At 49.5% G+C, this 13,862-nt stretch overlaps 1 protein-coding gene across 1 annotated transcript in view; it reads right to left on the bottom strand.

Moving 5' to 3' along the window:
• LOC149868802 (uncharacterized) overlaps nt 1-13,862 on the bottom strand; it is a 300,950-nt gene that overhangs the window by 168,625 nt on the left and 118,463 nt on the right.

Genomic DNA, 13,862 nt, shown 5'->3' on the forward strand with positions numbered 1-13,862 from the left:
ATGCCAGGACACTGGCATGCACCCAGCCCTCTCCAACAACACCCACCTGGCCCTGGTGCAGCTAAAGCTGGCTATGCCCACCAGCCTCTGGTATGTAGGCTACCTGTTCAGTGTGGGCAAGGCCACTGCAGGGGGAGCCATTATGGAGATGTTCAGTGCCTTCCAGGATGTGCTGGCAGACACCATCATCTGTGTCCACAACCTCCAGGCAGTGGTGGCAGGGTTTGGTGCACTGGAGCTACTCCAATATGTCAAGACCCCACATACTGGTCACCTGCCCACCCCACGGAGACTGCCCTGACTAAAGACATAGTGGATTCTACTCTGTGGTCCTCCAGGCCATCGTGGACCACTGGAACACATTCATACATGTGAGCGCTGGCTAGGCAGGAAGCATGAACGACACCCACATCTTTTGCAACTCCAGTCTGGTGGGTCAGGTGGAGAGCAGGTGCTTTGTACCAGGATGCCAGACCTCCAGCTGGGTGAAATGGCTGTCCTGCCCCTGCTCATTAGGGGCCCTGCCTACCCACTCCTGCCCTGGCTGATGAAGCCCTGCACTGACGACCTGGACCCCCACAAGGCCCAATTTAACCAGTGCCTGGGCTGGATCTGTGCATTGGTTGAGTGCCCATTCAGCTGCCGCAAGGGCTACCTTGAGGTAGCTGAGAATCTACCCAGGGTCACTGTTGCAGCCTGTGTGCTGCATAGTATCTGCAAGAACCAAGGAGAACTGTTCCATGGGCCTTGGGTGGAGGAGACACAGCGGGCAGAGGCAGCCTGGCAGTTGGAGCACCCCCTGCAGTGTTGCCAAGGCACCAGGACAGCTGCATACTTGAGAGTGGGGACCAGGACACCAGGTGCAGGAGGCTCTAGTGGACCACCTTCTGCAGCACTCCCCACTCTAGCCCACCTGCCTGGCCACCCACAGACCCCTTGCCACCCCCTGAAGCTCTCTCATGACAGGCATGTGTCCAAAGAAGAAACTTTTATTTCCCTCACAGAACACACTCCACATCCCTTCCCCCTCCCTCCCCAACACACAGAGCCCTCTGTCCACTCAACAGAGCCACCTCCCTCCTCCCCACTCAACATACAGAGCCCTTCCACCACCCTCCCTACCCAGCAACAATAAAAAAAACCCTCTTCCTAGTGTCAAAACTATTTACAGAATCTTTCATAGATTTTATAGACTCATAGACATCAAGGCTGGAAGGGACCTCAGAAGATCATCAAGTCCAGCCCCCCCACCCAAAGGGCAGGAAGTCAGCTGGGGTCATAAGATCCCAGCAAGATAAGCATCCAATTTGCTCTTGAAGGTGTTCAATATAGGTGCTTGAACCACCTCCGATGGCAGGCTATTCCAGTCCTTGGAGGCTCAGACAGTAAAAAAATTCTTCCTTATGCCCAGCCTGAAATGGTCTTGCTGTAGTTTATGACCATTCAACCTCATCATCCCTTGGGGTGCTCTGGTGAACAAACGTTCCCCCAGAAACTGGTGGTCACCCCTCATAAACTTATAGCTGGCCATCATATCACCCCTGAGCCTGCGCTTTTCCAGGCTAAAGAGCCCCATGTCTCTCAGCCTGTCGTCATAAGGTCTGGTTTCCTGACCTCTGATCATGCGCGTGGCTTTTCTATGGACTCTCTCAAGCTTCTCCACATCCTTTTTGAATTGTGGAGCCCAAAACTGCACTCAGTACTCCAGCTGTGGCCTCACCAAGGCCGAGTACAACGGGAGAATGACGTCCCGGGATTTGACTGAGAAGCATCTATGGATGCAAGCCAGCGCGTTGGTCGCTTTAGTAGCCACAGCATCACATTGCAGGCTCATGTTCATCCTGTGGTCAATGATGACCCCCAAGTCTCTTTCTTCTGTAGTGCTAGCCAGCGTAGCACTGCTGAGCCTATAAGGATGCTGCAGGTTTTTCTTCCCAAGGTGGAGAACCTTGCATTTTTTGGTGTTAAACACCATCAGGTTCTCATCCGCCTATTTGCTGACCCTGTCCAGGTCAGCCTGGATCACCCTCCTGTCTTCTGGTGTGGATGCTTTGCCCCAAAGTTTGGTGTCATCAGCGAACTTGGCCACTCCTGACTCCAATGTCCACATCATTAATGAAGATGTTGAACAATATGGGTCCAAGGATAGAGCCTTGGGGGACCCCACTGGTCACAGGACACCATGATAAGTGACTTCCATCAATTACAACCCTCTGGGTCTGACCACAGAGCCAATTTCCCCAGTCATCGGATCATGGTGAACCCAAGGCCACAACTGGCCAGTTTCACCAAGACGTGATCATGGGATACCAGATCGAAGGCTTTTTTGAAGTCAAGATATATGACATCAATCTCTTCTCCCTTGTCCAGGTGATAGGTCACCTGGTCATAGAAGGAAATGAGATTGGTCAAGCAAGACCTACCCAGAACAAACCCATGCTGGCTATCCCTTAGGATGTTGGCATCGGCCAGTCCATTAAGGACGGTCTCTTTAATAAACTTTTCTAAGATCTTCCCCAGGACACAAGTCAGGCTGATGGGCCTATAGTTAGCCAGATCCACTTTCCTCCCTTTCTTGAAGATAGGTACCACATTGGCCTTCTTCCAGTTTTCGGGCACTACACCAGAGCGCCAAGAGTTTTTAAAGATCCGTGCCAGGGGTTGAGCTATGATGCTCGCCAGGTCCTTGAGAACCGTGGGGTGTAGATTGTCAGGGTCAGCTGACTTGATGGTATCCAGCTTCTCAAGATGTTCCTTCACAAGGTCAGCATTTATGGAGGGCAAGGGATCTCCCCCACCTGGACCTCCCTGTCCTGTAGCAGGCATGGGTATCCCATGGGACTGATGAAAGACCAATGCAGAGTACCCATTTAATAGGTTGGCTTTTTCCTGGGTGTCAGTTGTCAGTTGCCCCATCTGGTTCAGCAAGGGTCCAATGTCGCCCTTGCTTTTCCTTGGGCTCCCCACATATCTGAAAAAGGACTTTTTATTGTCCTTGATGCTCGAAGCAAGTTGGAGTTCAGTTGCAGCTTTGGCTTTCCTGGTTTGCTCCCTGCAGGACCGGACCAGTGCAGAATAATCCTCCTTGGAGATGAATCCTATACTCCGTCCTTTGTAGGCTTTTCTTTTTAGCCTCAGGACATCTGCTAGGTCCCTGGAGAGCCAGGGTGGGGAGGCAGCTGTCCCCTCTTGCTGCCTTTCCTTCGAGATGAAATAGACTTAGCTTATGCACTGAGGATCGCTCCCTTGAGGAGCAACCACCCTTCTTGAACTCCCCTCTCCTTGGGGTCATGGTCCCTTAGGGCTTCACTGACCAGCCTCCCGAGCTTATCAAAGTCGGCTTTTCTGAAGTCAAGGACTTCTGTGTTGCTGACTGACTTGCCAGCTTTACGGCAGATGGTGAAGGTGATCAGCTCGTGATTGCTGTCACCCAGCTTCCCATCAATCACTAGGTCACTGATTAGGTCATCCCCTGTAGCCAGTAACAGGTCGAGCAGCGCTTTGCTGCTCGTTGGCCCATAGACTTCTTGAGCCAGGTAGAGGTCATCCACATATGAGAGGATGCTTTGTGACTACTCAAATTTTGCTGAGTGGTCCTCCCACGAGATGTCCGGGCAATTGAAGTCACCCTTGACAACCATGGTCCTGGAGCATGCAGCCTCAGCCAGTTCCCGGGCAAACTCTTGGTCAAGCTCAGGACTTTGGGTGGGAGGTCTGTAGTAGACTCCCACCATTGTGTCCCCCGTGCCATGTTCCCCACAAATTTTAACCCAGGGGGTCTCCAATAGTCCACTCTGGTCACCAATATCAGCTTTCCTTAACATAGATAGCTACACCCCCACCCCTTTTATCTACACGATCCCTCCTGTACAGCGTATAGCCATCTATACATGAGGTCCAGTCATGGGTGCAGTCCCACCAGGTCTCCGTTATCCCAATGACATCATAATTATTTGCAGTGAGCAGGAGGACTAGCTCCTCCTGCTTATTCCCCAAGTTCCTGGCATTTGTGTACAGGCAGGCAAGTGTCCCCTTGGGGGCTCTTGCCTTGCCCACAGATTGTACCAGGGCTGGGGCAAGGGTGGGCTCCCTTAAGTGCCTTGGCCCGCTGGCTTTGCAAGGGTTGCTCTGCGGGCCAGCAGTGGCGTTAGTCCCCCCCATCCCCAAGCAGGCTTAGTTTAAAGTCCAGTGGAGCAGGTCAGCCAGTCTGGCTGAGAAGAGCCTCCTCCCCAGGGGAGAGAGGTGGAGGCCATCTCTTCCCAGCAGCTTGCTGCCTCTCTCGCCAAAGAGTGGGCTTTGGTCATGGAAGCCAAAGCCTTCCCAATGACACCAGTGCTGCAGTCTTTGGTTGACTACATGGATCCTCCTCTCCCTCCTCATCCCATAGCCCGAGACTGGGAGAATTGATGAGAACACCACTTGTACCCCCAGACCCTTTAGCCCTGCTTCCACATCCATATAGCGCCTCATGACCTGGCTGGGAGTGCTCCGAGCCATGTCATTGGTGCCCACGTGAATAAAGAGCATAGGATAGTGGTCTATGGGCTGGAGGAGCTTTGGGATCTTCTCCGCAATGTCCCGGATGCAGGTCCCCAGGAAGCAGCAGACTTCCCAAGCTAAGGGGTCGGGGAGGCAGATTGCCCCCTCAGTCCCCCTCAGGATGGAGTCTCCCACAACAAACACCTTACATCTTGTCTTGGGGAGAGCAGGGACGGTAGCTGCAGGTAAGCCTGTGTTGCCTGTGGGAGCTGGCAACTCAGCAGGATCTGCTGGAGCAGCAAGAGATGCGTATCTGTTGCTAAGTTCCGGCGGGGCAGGGGCCTTGGTGCGGCAGGCCTTAGAGCCCTTGACCACCTTGGTCCATGCCCCTGACTGGACAGACTGGACAGAATGGAAGGTCCCGGAGTCCTCCTTTGTCCTGGCGGAAGACTGTGGTCTACCCTCTGGCTCCCAGGGGAGAAGGGCCTGGCAGTAAGAGTCAATCTCCTGCTCACAGTCCCTGATAGCATGCGGTCTCTGGACTGTGGCCTGGAGCTCCTCCAGCTGTTTCCCAAAGACCCCAAAAGGGAGCAGACCCCACATAGGGAGGTGGCCATGCTCCTGGGCCCCAGAGCCTGAAAAAGGGACAGGCAGCCCCTGAAGCCAAGAGCCAGGGGCTCCATCTGTGTTGAGCCCAGAACCATGGGCTCCGTCTGGGTGGTGGTCTCTGAGGTGCCCGAGGGGACCCTCAGAGTGCAGCGCATGCCCATCTGTGTCATGCCTCTGGTAGGCTGGCTACAGCTTGGACTTTCTACCCTGGGGAGTTTGCAGGCAGAGCCTTGGGCCTTCCAGTCCCCCTCCTGCATGAACTCCGCGCCTGTTTGCACAGCCTGTTCATGTGGCTCCGGTCATGTGGCTCCCTGGGGGGCTGAGTGAAGTAGGGGCCTGGTCAAGGTTTTAACCCGGCCCAGCTCCACGCAGCCGCCTCCTCCCAGAGAGGGGTTAACCCCTTCCCACCACAAGCCCTGGCTGTGCTGGGGGTCGGCAAGGGGCTCTGTGGCTGCTGGGGGGTGTCTGGGGGGCTTCAGGGGAAGAGGGGCACAGTGGGCTTTCACCCACGTGTCTCTTGCCGCTCCGGAGCCTAACTGGGGCTTTTCTTGCTATTGGCAGGCCCTTTTAAACTGCACGCATGCGCAGTGGGCCCGCCATCAGGGAAAGCTGCTCTCGGGCAATGGGAGCCCTGCCTGGGATTTGGGGGGCCCTGCCCTACTGGGAAGGACTGGTGAGTACACCCTCCTACCTTTCTCTCTCCCTGAGGGGCTGGGCCAAGTAGAAGCCTGGGTGAGGGCTTTGTTTTGGTCTCCCAAAGTAGAGGGCCATGGGGTAGGGGAAGCGGGGACAGGAGGCCAGTACCCTGGCCTCTGGCTGTTCTCCCATGGACCTTGACACTACCAACTGGAGAGGAAGCAGCCCACCCTGGGGACCATCATCACCCTTTGGTGAGCCCCCCACTTTCTACAGTCACCGCCAGATGTGGATCCATGGGAGAAATGTCCAGCAGAGCCAATGTCCAGTCCTGGAGCCGCTCTAGGCAGCTCTGGCTCCACTCCCACATGGAGTTCCAATGAGCAGTGGGCCTGGGCTTAAGCAGGTGGCAGTGGACCCAGGACAGGGGCTGGGCCAGAAGCTTCTGCAGGCAGATGGTAGTGGAGGACCTTCTCCTAGGCCCAGGTGTGGCTCTGCTAGAGGGCGGTGGGTGGCTACCATGTGGCATGTGGGGCTAAGGATGAGGGCTTGGCAGTGGGCAGCACATACACACAGTTCTGCCCTGGACCCTAGGGTGCCAAAATGTGGGTCAACTGCTGCATAAAAGGCATGGTCTTGCAGGCGCGTTCAGACCAATGATTGTGGTTGGTCATGGCTACCCACTGTGCCTGAAAGGCCTTGACCTTTATGTGGCACGGCCAAACCAACCACTTGTGCCCGTGCTCCTACATCCTGCCCGACAAGGTCTCATAAATGTGGACATTTGAGCAACTGCCTTACTCAAATTGGTGCTGCACCTCTGTCCACAGAGTGCCACAAGGTCACCAACCTCCTCCTGGCTCCAGTTGGGGGCCCAGGTGGAAGGCACGGACATACACACGTGGTTACTGTTGGGCCTGAACAGGGAGGAGGAAGTAATTGTGGGTCCCGCACCAGATCTCTGGGCCCCTGCACAGCTGTCCCAGTGTTTCCAGCCCTGGGCAGCTACCAGCAGTGCTCAGCACAGGAGCATGGAACAGAACTGGGAGCCACATGGAAGATGCTATGTCCTGCAGCAGCTACAGGCACAGGGTAGGCTACTGGGGGTCAGCAGTAGGCAAGTGGCCCTGGCCTTGCTGCCAGAAGCAGCCTTCAGGCAGCCCTGGGGTGCTGACAGGCTGGACAGAAACTGCAGCAGCCTACAGAAACCGTTCTGTACCCACCTGGCCTGACAGCACAGCCCTAAAAGCCACAAGGCTGTGCAGGACAATGCAGCAGCAAAGGGCTCCAGAAAGGGAGGCACAGATCAACTGTGGCCTGCCCAGGTAGGCACACAGGGCCTGCACTGCCCTCTGACTGCCTGTGATGTGTGCCCCAGGACACAAAATGGCTGCAGGCACTTTTAGCCTGCAACCAAGGGCTGCCAGAGAGCCCTGGAGAAAGAGAGGCTCCTAGGCTGCAGCCCTGGGGCAGGCCAGCCCCCAGTGGCTGGGCAGACCCAGGGGTAAATTTGCTGCTTTGTCACATCTACACATGCATTATTGTGCAGTTACTAATTGCGCTTAAATCATGATTAGGGATTTTTACTGTTCAGTAAGCATGAGCATGTGTAGACACGTGAACTTTCTGTGCAGTAAACGGCTCAGTAAAGCTTCTCATATAGACATGCCCTATATGTCTTCAGATCAAGCTTAAAGCATAATTTTTCAAAAGGCCTTTAGTGAAATGCAAGTTTTTTGGCTCAGTATTCAAATAGTGAATGAAATGCTGTGGCCTATTTCAAAGGTCAAATCAGAAGATCTAAGGTCCTTAAAATTTATGATTCTCTGAACACTGTAATGAACTAGAAATCCCTATTTATTTTATAGATTTTTAGCAGCCTCAATGGGAGTTCTGCTGGCAAACAGCTGCAGCACTGGACCTAGAAAGATCACCATGTATTTTGCTAACTACAGTAATACTGAAGATTATTATACTGTTTACTCAATAAGCTATTATGGTCTAACAGGCAAATTTGTATTCTGGAGCTCATATAAAATTTGATTGCAGAGACTGCACCTATCTTTTGCATTTTAGTTTAGGGCTCATTGACATAATAGGCTGAGGCTGAGATCCATATCAACATGATGCTTAACATGGCCCTCAGTAAACATGATAAAACATTCCATTTTCAATGGTCAATTGAAATGCTGCCATAACAAGCAGACTATTGCTACAAGGATGGTTTCACAAGACTTTGAATTAAAGGGTAGTAGGTGCAAGTATCATACTCAAAGATGTTTTTAAACATTAATACTGTACAACTAAAGATACTGTCCAAGGTAGACATACAAATACAGTTTGCTAATCCCTAAGAATAATGTGAGATTTCACAAAAGTTTGTGGCTACAAAGCATTACTTGAACTGACGTGGCATCTGTGATACTTCTCCTTGTAAAAAGTAAATAAAAATGCATTACTTAGAATACAAAACAAAAAGGCTTTAAAAAGGATTACATGGGAATTGCATTGGACTGTGTTTCATCATGCCCATGATGGAAAGCCAGACATTCATTCAACAGCATGAAGATAGGATTACAGGCACAACACACATTTACCTTCTTATAAAGATCACATGACTCAGAACACTGTGTCCTTAACAATCACCATTTAGTATCTTAATTATGTGCAATTCTATGCATGGTCCTAACACCACAAAATAATTTGCTACCATTGCTCTTTACTCACAGAAAACACTCAAAGCAGTTTATGTGAACAGATTATTCAGCCGAACTGGCTCTGAAAAATATATGCTTCTGCAATTTCCAACAAAAATGGAGGACTCTAGTAAATCTAGTCCAGGGTAATTAAGCAGGGACATATTCTCTGAAGTCTAAAGGTCAAAGCTCAGTTATGTGGTTACCTCTAAGGACGCATCCAGATGAGCATGTACATGCATCTTGTAGTTGTCTCAAAGCCCTTTGAGACATGGCAAGAGGCACATGCAGGAATGAGAAAATGTTTCCTGTGCTGCAAATTAGCAGTGCAGAAGCAAAATTAGACCCTTGCCAGGGGTCAAAAAAAAATGCACACAAAAAAACTGGGACAGGCCACAGTTCTAGACCATACCCTGAGGCAACCGGAGGCTGGGTCCTCCACAGAAATGCTCTGGTAACAGCCAGAGCATCTCTATGGTTGGCCCTCACCCTGGTGCCAAAGCACGCTGCCTGCCAGTGCAGGGAGCTGGACCCAGGCTCCTGTGCTGGTTAAGTAGGGGGTTGTGGGGCTGGAGGGGGGAGGGGACCACGGGAGGGACCCCCACCAACCCCACCCATTCCTCCAGCCCCCCTGATCTCTGCCCTGACCCACCCCCTGCCTGCCTCTGAGCCTCCGCCCGATCCCTGCCTCACCCAGTCCCATCCCCTCCAGCCCAGCATCCTGGCCATTCAAAACAAAACCAAACAAAAAATCTACACTCACCAACACTAGCAACTGTCATTAGGGTCACTGAGGCACAAGGCGGGGCTGGGAGACAGCCCCAGTGGTCCCAGCCTGGGCCCCACTGCCCCTGCTGCCCTGTGCTGTGCTGGGGGGCTCTGTTAGGAGGCCCCACAGCCCCTTCTTCTGTGGTGAATAGAGGCCTTTTTTTTTTTTTTTTAAAGTGCCAGAGGCTGCAGGGGGGAGCAGTCATGGGGGACTGGGGGTGCAAGCAGGGGCTGGGGCTGGGTGAGGCATCCATTGGGGGGTCTGGGGGAGCGGGCAGGGGCTGGGGCCAGGCAGGGCAGCAATCTCGGGAGCTGGAAGTAAGTGGGGGTGTGGCATGTAGGCCCTGCAAGGGGGGATGGTAACCCCTGCGGGAGCCATTTGGCCCCTGTTGGGGGGGCTGTGGCCCCTGTTGGGGCTAGCAAAACTTATAGGTATTTAGAATTCACTTTATTATGATGATAGAGACACTGGTAGGCTTTCAAACCACTTTAGCACTGTAGATATATCAATAAAACATTGTCCATCTCTCTCTCTCTCTCTCTCTCTCTCTCTCTCTCTCTATTTATATATATATATATATATATATAGTGGCCTTTTGCTTTAATTGTGGAGGAACTTGGATTTAGGAGTATTTTACAGACTAACTTTGGGATTTTTTTTTATCAGGGTTTTTTCATTTTTCAAATAGTGAACACCAGAATTCCAGTAGGGAGACCAGTGTCAGGACCTTGACTGCTCAGAGCCGGCACCTTGGACCCAGCTGGAGGTGGCTGACTTCCCGGCTTAAAGCAAGCCACCACACCTGGAACATCTTCTGGGCGATAGCTGCCAAGATGGCCAGGCAGGGGCATGCATGGCAGTAGTGCTGCACAAAGACCAACTTTTCAGCCACATCCCACTGGCAGCTGGCCTAGAGGGACAGGTGCCTTTACTGGCTGTACAGCCCCATCCAGGCCTGCAGGTGTGCAGCAGCCCCCACTGCCAGACTGCTGAAGTGGGTAAAGGGTACAGGAAACCCTCAGGACTGCTTCAGCGTCCAGATGGCACAAGGGGTAGTGTCCTCAGGTACCAATTGGGTGGGCCCCATAAGGTCCTGAGAGTGAGTAGCCCTGAGCTACTTGACAGGGCAGCTATTTGTATTGATGGGGCCAAGACAGGGCAGCTTTTTACACTGCTGGGGACAGCACAGGTGTTGGCCTTGGGCTCTAGCTCCTCCTGGCTGCAGATCCCAGAGGAGCCAGGCAGCGTTATTTTGCCCCAAGTGGCACAATTTGCCCCACATCAAAGTGCATGTCCAGGTACATTTACTGAGGCAAAAAGCCCCATCTCAAATTTGCACCATTTCTATTTGAGCTGCTGGAAGCACACATACTTGCATGTGTGGACGTGCCCTAACAGTTTTTCTCCCCTAAAAATACTTATATGATGCTCACAAGTAGTTTCAAGGGAACCTACAAATATGAATCTAAATGGATTGTGCTTAAACATGAACTAATCAAATCCTTGGCCAAACACTTACAAAGCAAGAAGTCAAAATGACTGATACTTTAGATTCTCTTTCCTCAAGAGGGGCCCTCTCTCACATTAGAACATGGTTTGTTCGCCGAAGGTTTATACCTTTGGAAATTACTTGCAAAGAAAAGGAGACTTAGAGTTCGTGGATACCAAAAAAGTCAAAAAGTACGTGATATACACTTTATGAGGTGTTAAAATGAATGTACTTAAGAGTTCAGGTTATAGTCTCCTTATGTGAAGGTTAGGGTGCATTGTTGGGCTGGGAAACTGGAGTTGTTCTCTTGGATGATAGACCAAGAGTAGTAGTGGGTAGTGTGAGTGGATGAAGTTTTAAAATGCTGGGGTGTCATTTGGGGAGTCTACCATAAATTTTTTGTCTTGTTGTGTGTTTATTGTAAGCCTCCCTGAGCCTTTGTAGGGAGGGTGGCATATAAATCTAATGAATGAATAAATAAATACATAAAATGCATGTATTGGGAATCATGAGCAAGACTTTGGCAAGATACATTATGCAGACAGCATAGAAAAATTCAGAGCTACAGAAATTCAGAGCTACAAAATTATTTCCATCCAGTTAAAAAATATTCAACAATGTGCTTCTCAGTGGTGCTGGGGATGAATATTAACATCAGTAATTTGATATAGGAAAAATGGCTTTAAGGACAATCTCACTCTAGAATGGTAAAAGGCAGATATATTTTGGAAGTTTGGAAAGTTAATACTAAATGATTGTGCAGTAAGCGCTCTTATTATGCAGTCCCGATGGCACGTGTCGTTTCTGACCCTACTGTGCAGTAGCATCAGTGTCACAGTTCATGCCTGCTGACACTATGTCACCGTAGTGATAAGCTACATCACCATAGCTCGTCACTATGGCAATGTAGCATCTCATGTAGACGTGCCCAAAGTCGAATTATGTATTTGCATGGGATTCTATTCCATCCCGTTCAACTCCTGAAAAACTGATAATGCAAAAGGTGGGTAGATCTCTTCCTGCTCCTCGCTACTTTTTATGAGACTCAGTCTTAAGTGCTGGATGACGGTGTGTTACAAAAATACATACACTTTGGATTTGTAGGACTTATGGTGGAATAAAATCACATGTAAGCACCTAACTCCTCTTAGAAGCCTACTAAATAGAACAGAATCTGGCCCCACATTTCCACTTAATATGTTTCTGTTGGATTGATTTGCAAGAAAGCTCCAATAGAATACATGAGGATTGTTTGCACTAAAGACATGGTACTGCTCCCATGCAAGGAAACAGCAAAACTATTCACATCTGTGTTGTGTGATCTCTGAATCAAAGGGCTATAAGGAACCTCAAGGGTCATCTAATCTGACCCCAAGAAATCAAGCCTTAAAAAAGGTAAAACAGTGACTTCCAGAATAAAGAAAATTGGAGTGTTTTGGATTCATGTCCTTGGGAGCAACCATGTTTAGATCCAATATGAATAAAGGCCAATTAAAGGGATTGGAATCAGTGTAGACTGGTAAAAGCATTGGATTGTGACTAGGAAATATGAGTGCTATTCTAGGTCTCCTGCTAATTGGTAAGGCAATACTGGAAAAGTAACCTCACTTCTCTGTTCCTGAGTTTCTCCATCTACAAATCCTGATAAAAGTACTATGCAAGTGATCAATAGGTAATAATAATACATTGTACTGCCTGCCAAATGTTCATGGAACCGAACAGTATGGATTAATAATATTCTACTGCAAGACTCAAATTGTGTAAAACAACATAAAGCAGGCAAGAAACAATAGACAAATATTCCTAACTATGAAACTTGCAATCACATCTTCAGCAGCTGGTATAAATTGGGGTAGTTCCATTCAAATTAACTGATGTTACACCTTATGCCTAAGAAGCTAGTGTTATGTTTATAAACAAAAACTGAACTTGTCATATTCAATTGCCTCAAGTTAGATAATCTAAAGCCATATTTAGGTATTTACATAAATGGATAATCCTAATTGCTGAACATCCCCAGTTTTCATTAACTTCAAATGATACTTTTACTGAAGAGTCACTGAGTGCGGCGGGGGGGGTGGTGACCAGAGGAGCAGCCTTCTGGCCTTTTGGGCACAGGGGGAGGGTGCAAAATTAGCCACCACCGCACTGTCTGTGCTTCCCTGGATGTCTGAGACTGTCTCAGACACTGATCTGCTCTGCTACACCTCTCTTCCTTTATTTCAACGGGAGTATATTTGCAGGCATGTCAGATTAATACAGTTTGGTCTTGTTGCACACAAATGGGGAAGGAAGGAAGGAAAATCTTTTTTCCTCTGAGACCAGGTATTGTACAGAGAATGGCAATGCAAGGTTCCCCACGTGGCCTTGTCTTGACTTGTTTAAGTGCCTCAACTTTCATGTGTAAGAATCATGATTGGGGCAAGAAGGTACTTAAGTCTCCAGGCTAAGAAAGAACATCCTGTGTTTAAACAAGTCTGAAATAATTTCACAATAGGGCCAGACCTTGAATGAGGCTGTCTATCTGAAATCTCTCCATATCTGAAATTCTACTTATTATTTTGAAATTCTCTTATTAAGAAGGATTAGCTATCCAGAGCTTTAAACAACAATTGTAGTAGGCATGTGGCTGTTGTGGTAGCTAAAATTCTGATTCACAGCAATAATATTTTAAAAAAGACAAATGTTATGCCTGGAGAAGACAAGAAAAAGCTGAGCTGACTAGAAGAGTGTTGCCTTAACACTGCAGCAAAATCAGGATAAAAAATGATTACCTAATCATCATTTTAAAAGCAGGCAGGTAAGATAGAGCTAGTCAGTCTTCAACAGCTCAGGAAAAGGTGACTGCTTAGCCATAAAAAGTTTACAGGCATTTCAGAATTCACAAAATGTCAGCTTCTTTCCTTTCTCTTATGCACATTAAAACCTATTAAAACGCTAAACTACCTGTTAACAGCTAGGGCATGTTGAGCAATCTTAGCAGAAGCATAACTAGCAATTTCAGCACCCGGTGCAGGAAACAAAGACAAGTGGTATTTGAGGATGCTGAGCACCAGAGAGTAGGTGTGAAGTGCTATTGCTGCAGCCACCACTCACGGAAGTGCCCAGGGCTAGTGACCTCCTGCCTTACTCCATCTAGTTCTGGAATCTTAGGGCATATGCAGATGTTCGCTGCATCCAGTCT

The sequence above is a fragment of the Crocodylus siamensis genome, chromosome 3 (assembly GCF_052110815.1).
Source record: "Crocodylus siamensis isolate JL-2025a chromosome 3, ASM5211081v1, whole genome shotgun sequence".
Taxonomy (NCBI): domain Eukaryota; kingdom Metazoa; phylum Chordata; order Crocodylia; family Crocodylidae; genus Crocodylus; species Crocodylus siamensis.